Source organism: Sinocyclocheilus grahami, unplaced genomic scaffold, assembly GCF_001515645.1.
Source record: "Sinocyclocheilus grahami isolate Dianchi unplaced genomic scaffold, SAMN03320097.WGS_v1.1 scaffold245.1, whole genome shotgun sequence".
Classification (NCBI taxonomy): domain Eukaryota; kingdom Metazoa; phylum Chordata; class Actinopteri; order Cypriniformes; family Cyprinidae; genus Sinocyclocheilus; species Sinocyclocheilus grahami.
The window spans coordinates 1,006,637-1,020,155 of NW_015505424.1; positions in this window are offsets into that span (position 1 = coordinate 1,006,637).

The window sequence follows — 13,519 nt, forward strand, 5'->3', positions numbered from 1 at the left end:
GTAGTTGGCTCTGGAGTTGACGTATGTGATGTGAAATTTGTAGTTGGTTTATGAGTTGTCGTATGTGATGTGAAACTCGTAGTTGGCTCAGAAGATGTTGTATGAGATGGGAAACTTGTAGTAGCATTGTGAGTTGTTGTATGTGACTTGAAACTTGTTGGATTGTGAGTTGTTGTGAGTGACGTGAGACTTGTATTTGGATTGTGATTTTTTGTTTGTGATGTAAAACTTGTGGTTTGCTCAGGAGTTGTCGTATGTGATGTGAAAGTGGTAGTTGGATTGTCAGTTGTCGAATGTGATGTAAAACTGGTAATTGACTCAGGAGTTGTATGTGACTTTGAACTCGTAGTTGGATTGTAAGTTGTTGCGTGTGATGTTAAACTGGTAGTTGACTTTGAAGTTGTATGTGATGTGAAACTGGTAGATGGCTCAAGAGTTGGCATATGTAATGTTAAACTGGAAGTTTGCTCGAGATTTGTCGTATGTGATGTGAAACTGGTAATTGGACTGGGAGCTGTCGTATGTGATGTGAAACTTTTAGTTGGCAAGGGAGTTGACGTATGTGATGTGAAACTTGTAGTTAGATTATGATTTTTTGTATGTAATGTGAAATTGGTAGTTAGATTGTCAGTTGTCATATGAGATTTGAAACTAGAAGTTGCCTTAGGAATTGTTGTACTTGATGTGAAACTTGTAGTTGGCTCTGGAGTTGTCATATGTGATGTGAAACTGGTAGATGGCTCAGCAGTTGTTTTTGATGTGGAACTGGTAGTTGGCTTGGGAGTTGTCGTGTGTGATGTGAAAGTTGTAGTTCGCTTGAGAGTTGCAGTTTTTAATATGAAACTTCTAGCTGGCTCAGTAGTTGCCGTATGTGATGTGAAACCGGTAGTTGGCTCAGAAGTTGTCATATGTGATGTTAAAGTTGTAGCTGGCTTGAGAATTGTCAAACGTGATGTGAAACTGGTATTTATATTGGGCAATGTCATATGTGATGTGAAACTTGTAATTGGGTTATGAGTTATCGTATGTGATGTGGAACTCATAGTTAGCTTGGAAGATGTATGTGATGTGAAACTTGTAATTGGATTGTGAGTTGTTGTATGTGATGTGAAACTGGTATTTTGATTGGGAGCTGTTGTATGTAATGTGAAACTTGCAGTTGGCTCAGGAGTTGATGTATGCGATGTAAAACTTGTAGTTTGCTCAGGGGTTGCCGTATGTGATGAGATAATGGTAGTTGGATGGTAAGTTGACGTATGTGATGTGAAACTAGTATTTGGCTTGGGAGTTGTCGTATGTGATGTGAAACTGGTAGTTGGCTCTGGAGTTGTTGGATGTGACTGTAAACTTGAATTTGGATTGTTAGTTGTTGTATGTGATGGGAAACTTGTAGTTGGCTCTGGAGTTGTTGTATGTGATGTGAAACTCGTAGCTGGCTCAGAATATGTTGGATGAGATGGGAAACTTGTAGTTGCATTATAAAAGAACAACAGAGGAATAAAGCACAAATGATAGTTAAAACTGGCTTTCTGATAAAAGTGTAGCCTATAATGTGCAACATACCAGACAATAGCCGACACTGACACCTTATTATGGATTTTGTTACTCAGTTTTTAGAACTTTTAGAAGATTTAAATCAATTGCTTCAGACAAATGAATTAAAATTTAATAAGATTATTCCTTTACTCAAAACATCTGCCAGGTTATAAGAATAAATGTTAAAGCAACATTAAACTAAAACAACATGACTTGTCTTACCCCTATTGCTTGTTAAACTGAAGTGAATTACACACACAAAAAAATGGAACTGTAAACTTTAAGTTTATATTTCTTGCCTTGTTGACGGATATTTTTTGTTGTTTCTCAAATGTCTTCTCATAATTACATCTTATATTGTAATATTTTTACTAGAAAAACAAGAAATACTAAGTAGCACAGGGACCTATCATACAACAGGGTGTGTACAACCAGAGCCCTGCTATAATCGTATGCAAGTGGTTATTGCTTCAGACAAATGAATTAAAATTTAATAAGATTATTCCTTTACTCAAAACATCTGCCAGGTTATAAGAATAAATGTTAAAGCAACATTAAACTAAAACAACATGACTTGTCTTACCCCTATTGCTTGTTAAACTGAAGTGAATTACACACACAAAAAAATGGAACTGTAAACTTTAAGTTTATATTTCTTGCCTTGTTGACGGATATTTTTTGTTGTTTCTCAAATGTCTTCTCATAATTACATCTTATATTGTAATATTTTTACTAGAAAAACAAGAAATACTAAGTAGCACAGGGACCTATCATACAACAGGGTGTGTACAACCAGAGCCCTGCTATAATCGTATGCAAGTGGTTACAATGACCCCGTTAAGAAATGCTGGTCTTGATACTAACATAATATAGTCTTATACTGAAAACTGTTGTGTTCAATATATAAGCTGTACATTCATCAGCGCAACCATCCTTTCTTTCTTATTTACTTCCAGGAGAATATAATGCAATATAATGATGTACATTCAATTATGCACATAAAAAAAAAAAAAAGTTTGTTCCACAGTGGCCTGTTTCACCCTTCTGTTAAATAACCAACTGTCCTGCCCTAATTGAAGTGTAATTCCAGGCCAGCAGCAAAGCAAGCCCTCACCTGAGTACTGCCTGTTTCGCTCCCTCTGCTTCTTCTACACCCATTTCTTCTTTCACCACTATTTAAACAGAGACTGAACTCTTCCTCATTGTGAAGTATTGCCAGTTTACCTGCCTTACTGAGTGTTTTTCCTGTTATTCTGCCTGCCTGTTCTGTGTGTGATTCTGCCTGTTTACCTGTTTACCGATTGCCTGGATTATCCCGTTTGCTTTGGTTGCCTGATCGGATTAATGTTTGTGTTTGAACCTATTGTCTGTTTGCTCACTTTTGCCTTTTGGATTACCCCTGTGTATGTTAACGGATTGGACCGCTACTTTGATTTTGACCCTCTTCCTGTCTTTACGTACCTGTCTATTGAAACTGCTCTTAATAAACTTCCACATATGGATTCTAACTCGGCCTCACCGTTCTCATTACATGAAGACATAAACTGAAGTGAAAAACAATATAACAGTGGATAAATCTTATCTTACCGGTCTGTGTCATAGTGCTAATGCTTATTATGTCACCCTGTGCCTGGCAAAACTTTTCTGTAAAAGGGAAGAGATGGACTTATTATAATATTTACTAAATGTATATCTAATCTAAAATAGATGGTGCTTGTACCATGACCTGCTCTTTCTCAGGAACTCATTACAAAGTAGGGCTGTCAAAATGTTTTTTTGAATTTCGAATATTCGTCGAATTTAAAATAAAAATCCACATTCGAATGCAAAAATGTTGCATTCGAATTTTAGGTGTGCGTCAGACAGCCTTATCAGCGGTGCACGAGATGCGATGACGATGTAAGTGTCGTTGCATTTTAATGTTTTTGCGCTGCTGCGTTGTTCATTAAAAAATATTGCGGAAAAAGTGAACATCAATGAGGAGAAGATCTTGTTTACGTCAAAACTGAAACCAAGCCGTTCACACAGAACGCATATTTTGAGCATTTTCTATAGGGACATCTATCACCATTGCAGTCGCGTCTCGCACAAAAGAGCTGCGCGTTTAGAAAGCCATGTAAAATTAATGTAGGACAATGACCCCGTTAAGAAATGCTGGTCTTGATACTAACATAATATAGTCTTATACTGAAAACTGTTGTGTTCAATATATAAGCTGTACATTCATCAGCGCAACCATCCTTTCTTTCTTATTTACTTCCAGGAGAATATAATGCAATATAATGATGTACATTCAATTATGCACATAAAAAAAAAAAAAAGTTTGTTCCACAGTGGCCTGTTTCACCCTTCTGTTAAATAACCAACTGTCCTGCCCTAATTGAAGTGTAATTCCAGGCCAGCAGCAAAGCAAGCCCTCACCTGAGTACTGCCTGTTTCGCTCCCTCTGCTTCTTCTACACCCATTTCTTCTTTCACCACTATTTAAACAGAGACTGAACTCTTCCTCATTGTGAAGTATTGCCAGTTTACCTGCCTTACTGAGTGTTATTCCTGTTATTCTGCCTGCCTGTTCTGTGTGTGATTCTGCCTGTTTACCTGTTTACCGATTGCCTGGATTATCCCGTTTGCTTTGGTTGCCTGATCGGATTAATGTTTGTGTTTGAACCTATTGTCTGTTTGCTCACTTTTGCCTTTTGGATTACCCCTGTGTATGTTAACGGATTGGACCGCTACTTTGATTTTGACCCTCTTCCTGTCTTTACGTACCTGTCTATTGAAACTGCTCTTAATAAACTTCCACATATGGATTCTAACTCGGCCTCACCGTTCTCATTACATGAAGACATAAACTGAAGTGAAAAACAATATAACAGTGGATAAATCTTATCTTGTGTCATAGTGTCATAGTGCTAATGCTTATTATGTCACCCTGTGCCTGGCAAAACTTTTCTGTAAAAGGGAAGAGATGGTAATATTTACATATTTACTAAATGTATATCTAATCTAAAATAGATGGTGCTTGTACCATGACCTGCTCTTTCTCAGGAACTCATTACAAAGTAGGGCTGTCAAAATGTTTTTTTGAATTTCGAATATTCGTCGAATTTAAAATAAAAATCCACATTCGAATGCAAAAATGTTGCATTCGAATTTTAGGTGTGCGTCAGACAGCCTTATCAGCGGTGCACGAGATGCGATGACGATGTAAGTGTCGTTGCATTTTAATGTTTTTGCGCTGCTGCGTTGTTCATTAAAAAATATTGCGGAAAAAGTGAACATCAATGAGGAGAAGATCTTGTTTACGTCAAAACTGAAACCAAGCCGTTCACACAGAACGCATATTTTGAGCATTTTCTATAGGGACATCTATCACCATTGCAGTCGCGTCTCGCACAAAAGAGCTGCGCGTTTAGAAAGCCATGTAAAATTAATGTAGGTTTAACTTTTAAAAAAGCATATATCGAGACTTTATGGCAGGTTTTTTCCCCATCCCACTGCATTTCATGTTTTTAAATGAAAAAGTACTTTGTGTCCTTGGCTTTCCGCCCTTTGTATTAAACTAAGGATACGTACATGACACTGTTTTGTTTATAGTTGTTTAAGCAACTTAACTGTTTATGGTTTTTAAACATTATTTTAAACACTATGAACTTTTTTTTCACAGATAGTCATGTTATCTTATGCTTTGAATAAACATGCATTAGTAATATTTTGCTTGATGCGCCCTCTTGTGGCCTCAGTAGAGAAGCCAAAAGCTTTTCTTCACCCTATCTCAAATTATGCATTTTAAATTTGAATATAATTCGCATTTTGATAATATTTAAGTACAAAATTCGAATTTAGTTTTTCAGCCATTTTGACAGCCCTATCACAGAGCTTACATGACAATAAAAATTCAGACTACATTTTAAGAGCTTGTTTTGTAGATAATTCTAGTTTTAAATGTGTTAGGATCTGATTTTGGTTTGTCCATGTAAACATACTTATAGAGTGCGTTTACATGCACGTTCTTAAGCCGATTATGCTTAAAGGGATAGTTCACCCAAAAATGAAAATTCTGTCATTAATTACTCACCCTCATGTCGTTCCAAACCCGTAAGACCTTCGTTCATCTTTGGAACACGAATTAAGATGAAATACGAGAGCTTTCTGACCCTGCATGGACAGCAACGCAACTGAAATGTTCCCATGTCCAGAAACATAGCAAGGACATCAGTAAAATAATCCATGTGACATCAGGGGTTAAACCGTAATTTTTCGAAGTTACAAGAATTGATTTTGTGCGCAAAGAAAACAAATGTAACTTTATTCAACCATTCTTCTCCTCCTCATCCCGTCTGCTGTGGTGTGCCACCATTGTGGAGAGAGTATCACGCCGCATGCGCTTGCTTCCACTTCATGGAAATTACATACTGTATGCGTGTGCTGATGCGTGTACGTGTTCAACGTAAGCAGCAGCGCCATGTGCATGCATTGTTTACATGAAGCGGAAGCAAGCGCATGCATCATGATACTCTCTCCACAATGGTGGCACACCACAGCAGACGGGATGAGGAGGAGAAGAATGGTTGAATAAAGTTACATTTGTTTTCTTTAAACGAATTTTTTGCTTTGCACACAAAAAGTAGCTTAGTAAAATTACGGTTGAACTCTGATATCACTTGGACTATTTTACCGATGCCCTTGCTACATTTCTGGACATGGGAACATTGCAGATGTGTTGCTGTCTATGCAGGGTCTGAGAGCTCTCGGATTTCATCAAAAATATCATAATTTGTGTTCCGAAGATGAACGAAGGCCTTACGGGTTTGGAACGAAATGAGGGTGAGTAATTAATGATAGAATTTTCATTTTTGGGTTAACTATCCCTTTAATAACTGACAACAGTTGTTGTCCCATTTTCTTGTTTTCTTTTATCGGAGTAAAGTCATTAACAGCTTAAGCATAAACTGGTTGACACGGGTAGTTTTTTTGCCTCTTACCCTGATTTTGTGTGGCATGTAAACACATTAAGCTGAAGTGCACATGTGTGATAGTGACAGGAAGGCATTAGAATTAAGCGCATCCAGACAGAGTGAACGATTTGGAGTAAAAAAAGAAGAAAATATATCACAAATGCAGACTTTTTCATGAGCCAGATGATCAGAAAATGATAAGAATGTGTTCTCATCTCGTGCAGCAAAAGTAGAAGTGTTTCAGTCAAAATGCTGCATCTGTAACTGCTTGAGAGAATAATATATGAGCTGTCAGTTTCCCGCTGACATGTTGCAAGCTATATTTAACATCACGACTGGAAATATATGGAATACTGATAGTTAAATACGTAAATGATTATGTTTAGACGTCACTACCGGGAAATAACCTGATTTATTAATATTCATGTAAACGTGGTTTTCTTGCATTGTCAGGTTACTGATGTGCATGTAAACGGAAAAAACTGGTTATTTTAATAAGCTGATATTTGTGAGTTATCAGCTTACTGGTGTGCATGTAAACCTGCTCAAATGAGTTTGTCAGTCATCTCAAGTGCTCTCAGATAATAAATATGCAGTATTCACACAGTCATGTTAGCAGTATATTTCACATCTACCTGGAACTGTTGAGGTACTTCCTTTCCAGAAACACTGATCTGTCGAATTGACTTGGATTATCAGTTTTTTTGAGCAGGCTGCACAAACACAACATTATTAGACTATTAGATAATGATGTATGACGGGCTATAACACTCTGTATTAGATGCCCGCATTTACATTCACATACACATTTACATATTTTTTTAAATCTTTGTTTACATTTTAGTTTTTCTAATGTTCACCAAACAACTTGTATGTGTGTATATATATATATCTTAAACAATTTTTTTTTTTACTTATTTCAAAATGTGAAACTTTCAGATATTATATATTTTGATGATTAGAGCTTACAGCTCATGAAAATCAAAAATCCAGGATCTCAAAATATTAGAATATTTCCTAAGATTAATCAAAAAAAGGATTTGCAAAACAGAAAAGTTCAAGTTTTTTAAAGTATGCTCATTTATGCACTCAATACTTGGTCGTGGCTCCTTTAGCACAAACTCCAGCATCAGTGAGGCGTGCCATGAAGCGATCAGCCTGTGGCTCTGCTGAGACACTATTGAGCTTCAGCTCGGATCCACTGTTTCTCATCTTTCTCTTGAAAATATCCCATAGATCCCATATGGGCTTCAGGTCAGGCATATTGGCTGGCCAATCAAGCACAGTAATATCATTGGAAGTGTTTTTTTCACTGTGGGCTGGTGCTAAAGTCCTGCTAGAAAAGGAAATCAGCATCTCGATAAAAGTTTCTCAGCAGATGGAAGCCTAAAGTGCTCCAAAACCTGCATTTACTTCGGACTTGATAAAACACAATGGAGCAACACCAGCAGACGTCACGGCTCCCCAAATCATCACTGACTTCAGAAACTTGGACTCTGTGCCTCTCCAGTCTTCCTCCAGACTCCAGACCTTGATTTTCAAATGAAATGCAAAACCTATTTTTTATCTGAAAAGAGGACTTTGGAGCTCTGAGCAACAGTCCAGTTCTTTTTCTCCTTAGCCCAGGTAAGATGCTTCTGACGTTGTTTCTGTTTCAGAAGTGGCTTGGTAGCTCTTTTCCTGAAGATGTGGTGACTCTTGATGACTCCAGCTGACTCCAGCTTCAGTCCACTCCTTGTGAAGCTCTCCCAAGTATTTGAATCGGCTTTGCTTGACAGTATTCTCAAGCATGTGGTCATCCCGGTTGCTTGTGCACCTTTTCCTACCCAATTTCTTCCTTCCAGTCAACTTTGCATTTAATATGCTTTGATACAGCACTCTGTGAACAGCTGCTCTTTCAGTAATTTGCTTCTGTGACTTCCCCTCTTTGTGGAGGGTGTCAATGATTGTCTCCTGGACCATTGCCAAGTCAGCAGTCTTCCCCATTATTGTGGAACAAGAGCATTTCAAAGAACAAGAGATACCCGGAATTTATACTGTAGGGATGGTCATTTAATGAAACTCAAATGTAAATATTGAAATATTTTTAGATACTGGATTTTGAGATACTTTCATGAGCTGTAAGCTCTAATCATCAAAATAAAAAAATAAAAAATAAAAAAAACATTGGAAATGTTTTACTTGGCATGTAATGAATCTAGAATATATGAAAGTTTAACTTTTTGAAATAAGTTACAAAAAAAACTTTTTCACAATATTCCAATTTTTTTTAGATGCACCTATATATATATATATATATATATATATATACATATAATTTTTTTTCAATTGATAAATGCATTTTTTAAAGCAACATACTTAACTGGCATGAAGCACAACAGATGATAATCAGCCACAGCAAATTCTGCTTTTGTAGAGACATAATTCCCAGAGACAGCGGCCTGATAGACACCCACATAGTGTTTCAGAAATAAATCTTTCATAATTTTCTTATTACATTCTAGAGCTGAAGTCCACAGTCCAGGAGTTGAGAGAGTTTGATGACACATATGAAGGCGTTTGATTATGAGCCGCAGCTCAAAGCCGCTGGACACTGACATACAGTTCATTTGAAAGCATGCAAATCATGTTTATTTGGGCTTTATCTGAGAATTTCATTACCTGGTTACATTCAGGTCCAGTTTATCAAGCCACCATTGCTCACAAAGAACAATGTAAATGTAGAAAATGTATATTTATATTTAATAAAAGCAGCAACAGAATGCCAACGAAGGATAACATTTGGGTCATTCCATGAAATCGGTACCTTTTCCACTTGGAAAAAAGTGAACAAGAAATTGTATTGTGCCATCTCAGGCTCTGTAATTTATTATTTTATGACTATTTTTCTATCTCATGTTTTGGTATTTTTGTCAACCCTGTTACCGACACAAGCGTTACTAGACACAACAGTTTAATTATAACTCATATGCCACTGAATGATATAGGCATTAGCTCAATAATATACAGAGGGTGACCTTTAAAATGTTTGAATTACATTATTTTACAAGTTTTTTTTGATGAGGGTAACAGGGCTGACATGAAATCAGGGGACACCAATAAAATGATTGATATTTTATAGAAAAAATGCATACTTATGCCAAAAACATTGCTTAACAATGAGACTATATTTAGAACAATATGCAAATGTGATTTTTATATAAGTTTGCAAATTAAAAGTCCTGCTGAAAAAGAAAAATCGTAGTGAGGGACAGGCCAAAAACCTTACCCTTGCCAGCATAAATGCTATCTAAATTATTTTAAATAATTCTTAATTTGACTTTTTTGATGTAATATTGATGAAAGCATACGTAGTATTATGTTTTTAAATTGCACATTTATTTGTTGTTATATTAAATCTCTGTTTGATTATTTCTTAGGGACGCAAAATGCACCCAATTCATGGAATGAGCCATTTATTAGAGGCTATATTTAGATTAATTATGAATATTTATCAGATTCCCATACAGAAAATGGCAAGTTTGAACATTTTGCATATACATAACATATGAAATACAATCTTTCTTTACAATAAATATCACTTGCTTTGTTATTTTGCTTTGTTTTGTCATCTAATGAATGATGTTCACAATAAATGTTTTTGGAGCCACTGAAAGTGCATCATGATGAAGAATGATGTTTTATTAGCTTCATCACAATCACATGAGAAATACTGAGATATAACAGAGCGTCTGTAGGTATAAATTATTAAACAATGCACAAATCACCAGCTGATTCTGACAGTTTTTTTGTTTGTTTGTCGTGTTCCCAGTAACCAAATGTTTCACATCCGTGCGTGCATTTTGAAAACCCTGTGCATGGGTCTTTATAAAATTACCATGCAAATTTCTGAATACAATGGCGCGTTGACATTCATACTGAAGATGTAAATTTGTTTTCTAAATAAGAAAGGTTCAGTGTTATTTGAGTTGCTCTGACACACACATGGATGATTATAATGCTAACAGTAATATCAGATCATATCAGAGATTTGAAAGCACAATTCATTGCACAATAATAGACAGTAATGATCAACACATGTATATGTCATTTGTTTTGAGTATATAGACAGGCTGTGCCTAAAATTGCCCTTTTTAGGGCTAAACTTTTATATGCATGCCTTATTTTAAACAGTTCTTTCTTGTTCAAAAGTGACTTTTGTCTTTGTGTTGTTTTTAAGCTTGATTTTGGTGAGAAGTTTCTCAGTTTCCCCTTAAATAACGCCTGTACAGATCAGTTTAAGAAATCAGTGTAAGAAAGTCTGAGACAAAGGAAGTCTTCTGTCTTAATTATGCTAGTTAGAAATGTTTTCTACAGCATTAATGCTTGATTAAACAGTGGAGTCGGTGCTTTCTGGATCATCTGAGAAATTACCCTCAACGTCATTGTGAATGTGGTAGTAATACAGGAAGAGGAAAAACCCTGAAAAAAGAATGAGAGAAGCTTATTTCAACTAATTCAAATATATTTCAGATATGAATTAATGCATGTCTTTTAAACTACTGTATGACTAAAAATAATCAAACCTTTGGTCAAATAAGTCCCATTAAAACCCCTTATAAACAATAAAATAATTGAATTCAATATATATAAAATTAAATGTTATCAAACAAAAATTTTTTTTGTAAAAATTAAAATATTATTTTAAAAATCATTAATGAATTCAAATAATTTGCTGTAATCTGTACGAAAAATAGAAGCATTCTTCTAAACTAAATGTATCGATGCATGTGATTGTTTCTCACCCTGTAATGAGTTCAGCACAGTGAATATGTAATATGAGGGAATGAGCATCGGTCCATAACTGAAGAACGCCACAGACCACGTCAGACCGAAGAGCAGGAACAAACTCAACACCATCATCAGCTGCTTTCTGAACGTCTTTCTCTTGTCGTCAGTCGGTCTTATGTTTCTGGCCTGAATGACCTTAGTGACGATCATGATGAAGACTCCTGTCGTGAAGACGAAAACTAAAGCGTAGTAGCCGATGTTCACTATGTAGTGAATGTAAGGATTTGTAATCCAGCACCTGTAATTAAAGAGAATTAAATAAGAAATACAGAAATGTATTAATTTGTAACATCAGAACAACTTACATTCGTGCAATTTTTCCAGATGTAGTGTTTAGGGTCACTGCTTCATATCCTCCTACAGAAACGATAACTACGACTATTGGAGCGGGACACGCTGAAAAACACACAGAAAACACAATAGTTATACTTGTAGTTTCATTACAACTGTTTTTTCCCCCCAGATACACATGATTTGTTTCCTTATGCCCAAAGTAAAGATATAGGGCCTGTTTACATGGTCACTTTATGCGTTTTCTCTGATCAGATATCACTCTAATTTTTAAAAACTGTTCTATTTACACTTGGCCACATAAATGTGTCTCCCCAATATGGACATCCGATCTTCAATTCCCGCGCTATATGCAAATTGAATGGAGTTCACGTCAATGAAAGCAACACATATGCGCATTTTATTCATCATCAGCTAATTTCAAGATCAAAGGCCACAACGGGAGAGAGAGCGGCATCAGATCAGCACTGAAAGATAATGAGGATGTTTGTGTGTTGAGAATCTGTGCCTTACTTTCAGTTTCATTTGCGGAAGTTTGCGCGTCAGCTACTCACCCACAGCAATGCATGTTACATAAGCGCTGTCATATCTGGCTATGACATGTCATATGTGACCCTGGACCACAAAACCAGTTATAAGGGTCAATTTTGTGAAATTGAGATGCATACATCATCTGCATACAAGCTGAATAAATAAGCTTTCCATTGATGTATGGTTTGTTAGGATAGGACAATATTTGGCCGAGATACAACTATTTGAAAATCTGGAATCTGAGGGTGCAAAAAAATCTAAATATTGAGAAAATCATCTTTAAAGTTGTCCAAAGGAAGTTCTTAGCAATGCATATTACTAATCATAAATTAAGTTTTGATATATTTACGGAAAGACATTTACAAAATATCTTCATGGAACATGATCTTTACTTAATATCCTAATGATTTTTGGCATAAAAGAAAAATTGATAATTTTGACCCATACAATGTATTGTTGGCTATTGCTACAAATATCCCCCAGCAACTTAACACTGCTTTTGTGCTCCAGGATCACATATAGCCTGTGACACACGCTCACACATTTATTATTTTAACATTTTGGGAGGAGTAAAATTGACATGTAGTTTAAACAACCAGATGCATTTACACTTGTCCAGTTTCGTCTGGAATGCGTCCCAGATCACCTCCTGAAGTGGTTTGAACGATCGGATTTAAATGCATCTCAAAAGCGTTTCAGAGGGCATTTATACCTGGTCTTTTCACGATCGGATAGCTATCTGACCAGGGAAAATGCATGAAGTGACCAGGTGTAAACAGGCCCATAGTGTCAGTTCAATCAACTTTTGTAAACACAGCCTGTCTATATACTCAATTATTGTGTTAAAAGCTTTAAAGTGCATTAAAATTGTGTGATGCACACCTATACTTAATGGACCTGAGCTACGATGAACTAACAATGACCAGTTGTATTTTTTATTAATTACCATTAACAGAGACTAATAAATACTGTAACAAATATATTGCTCATTGTTAAAGCATTAACTTAAGGGACCTTATTGTAAAGCTTTGACTAGCTGGCGGTAAACAGATTTATTACCAAAAGGCAACACTATAAATGTTGTTCTCTTGCTCTAACTCACCCCAGCCCAACACGGTGATCTTCCTCATGTAGTTTGTGATGGTGACGTTCTGTCTGATGAGCCATAAGTACATATGAAGAGCTTGAATGAAGAACCAGGTGAATGAGGCCAGCATGGAGTAATGCAGGAGCAGCGCTATGAAGACGCACGCAGCGTTGTCTTCTGTGTTAGCGACGCTCTCGTTTGACAAAAACGAGGCATTCAGTAGACACAAAGCCACAAACATGTTCATCAAGATCTTCGTGGCCTGATTTGATTTGGCTTTCCTATTA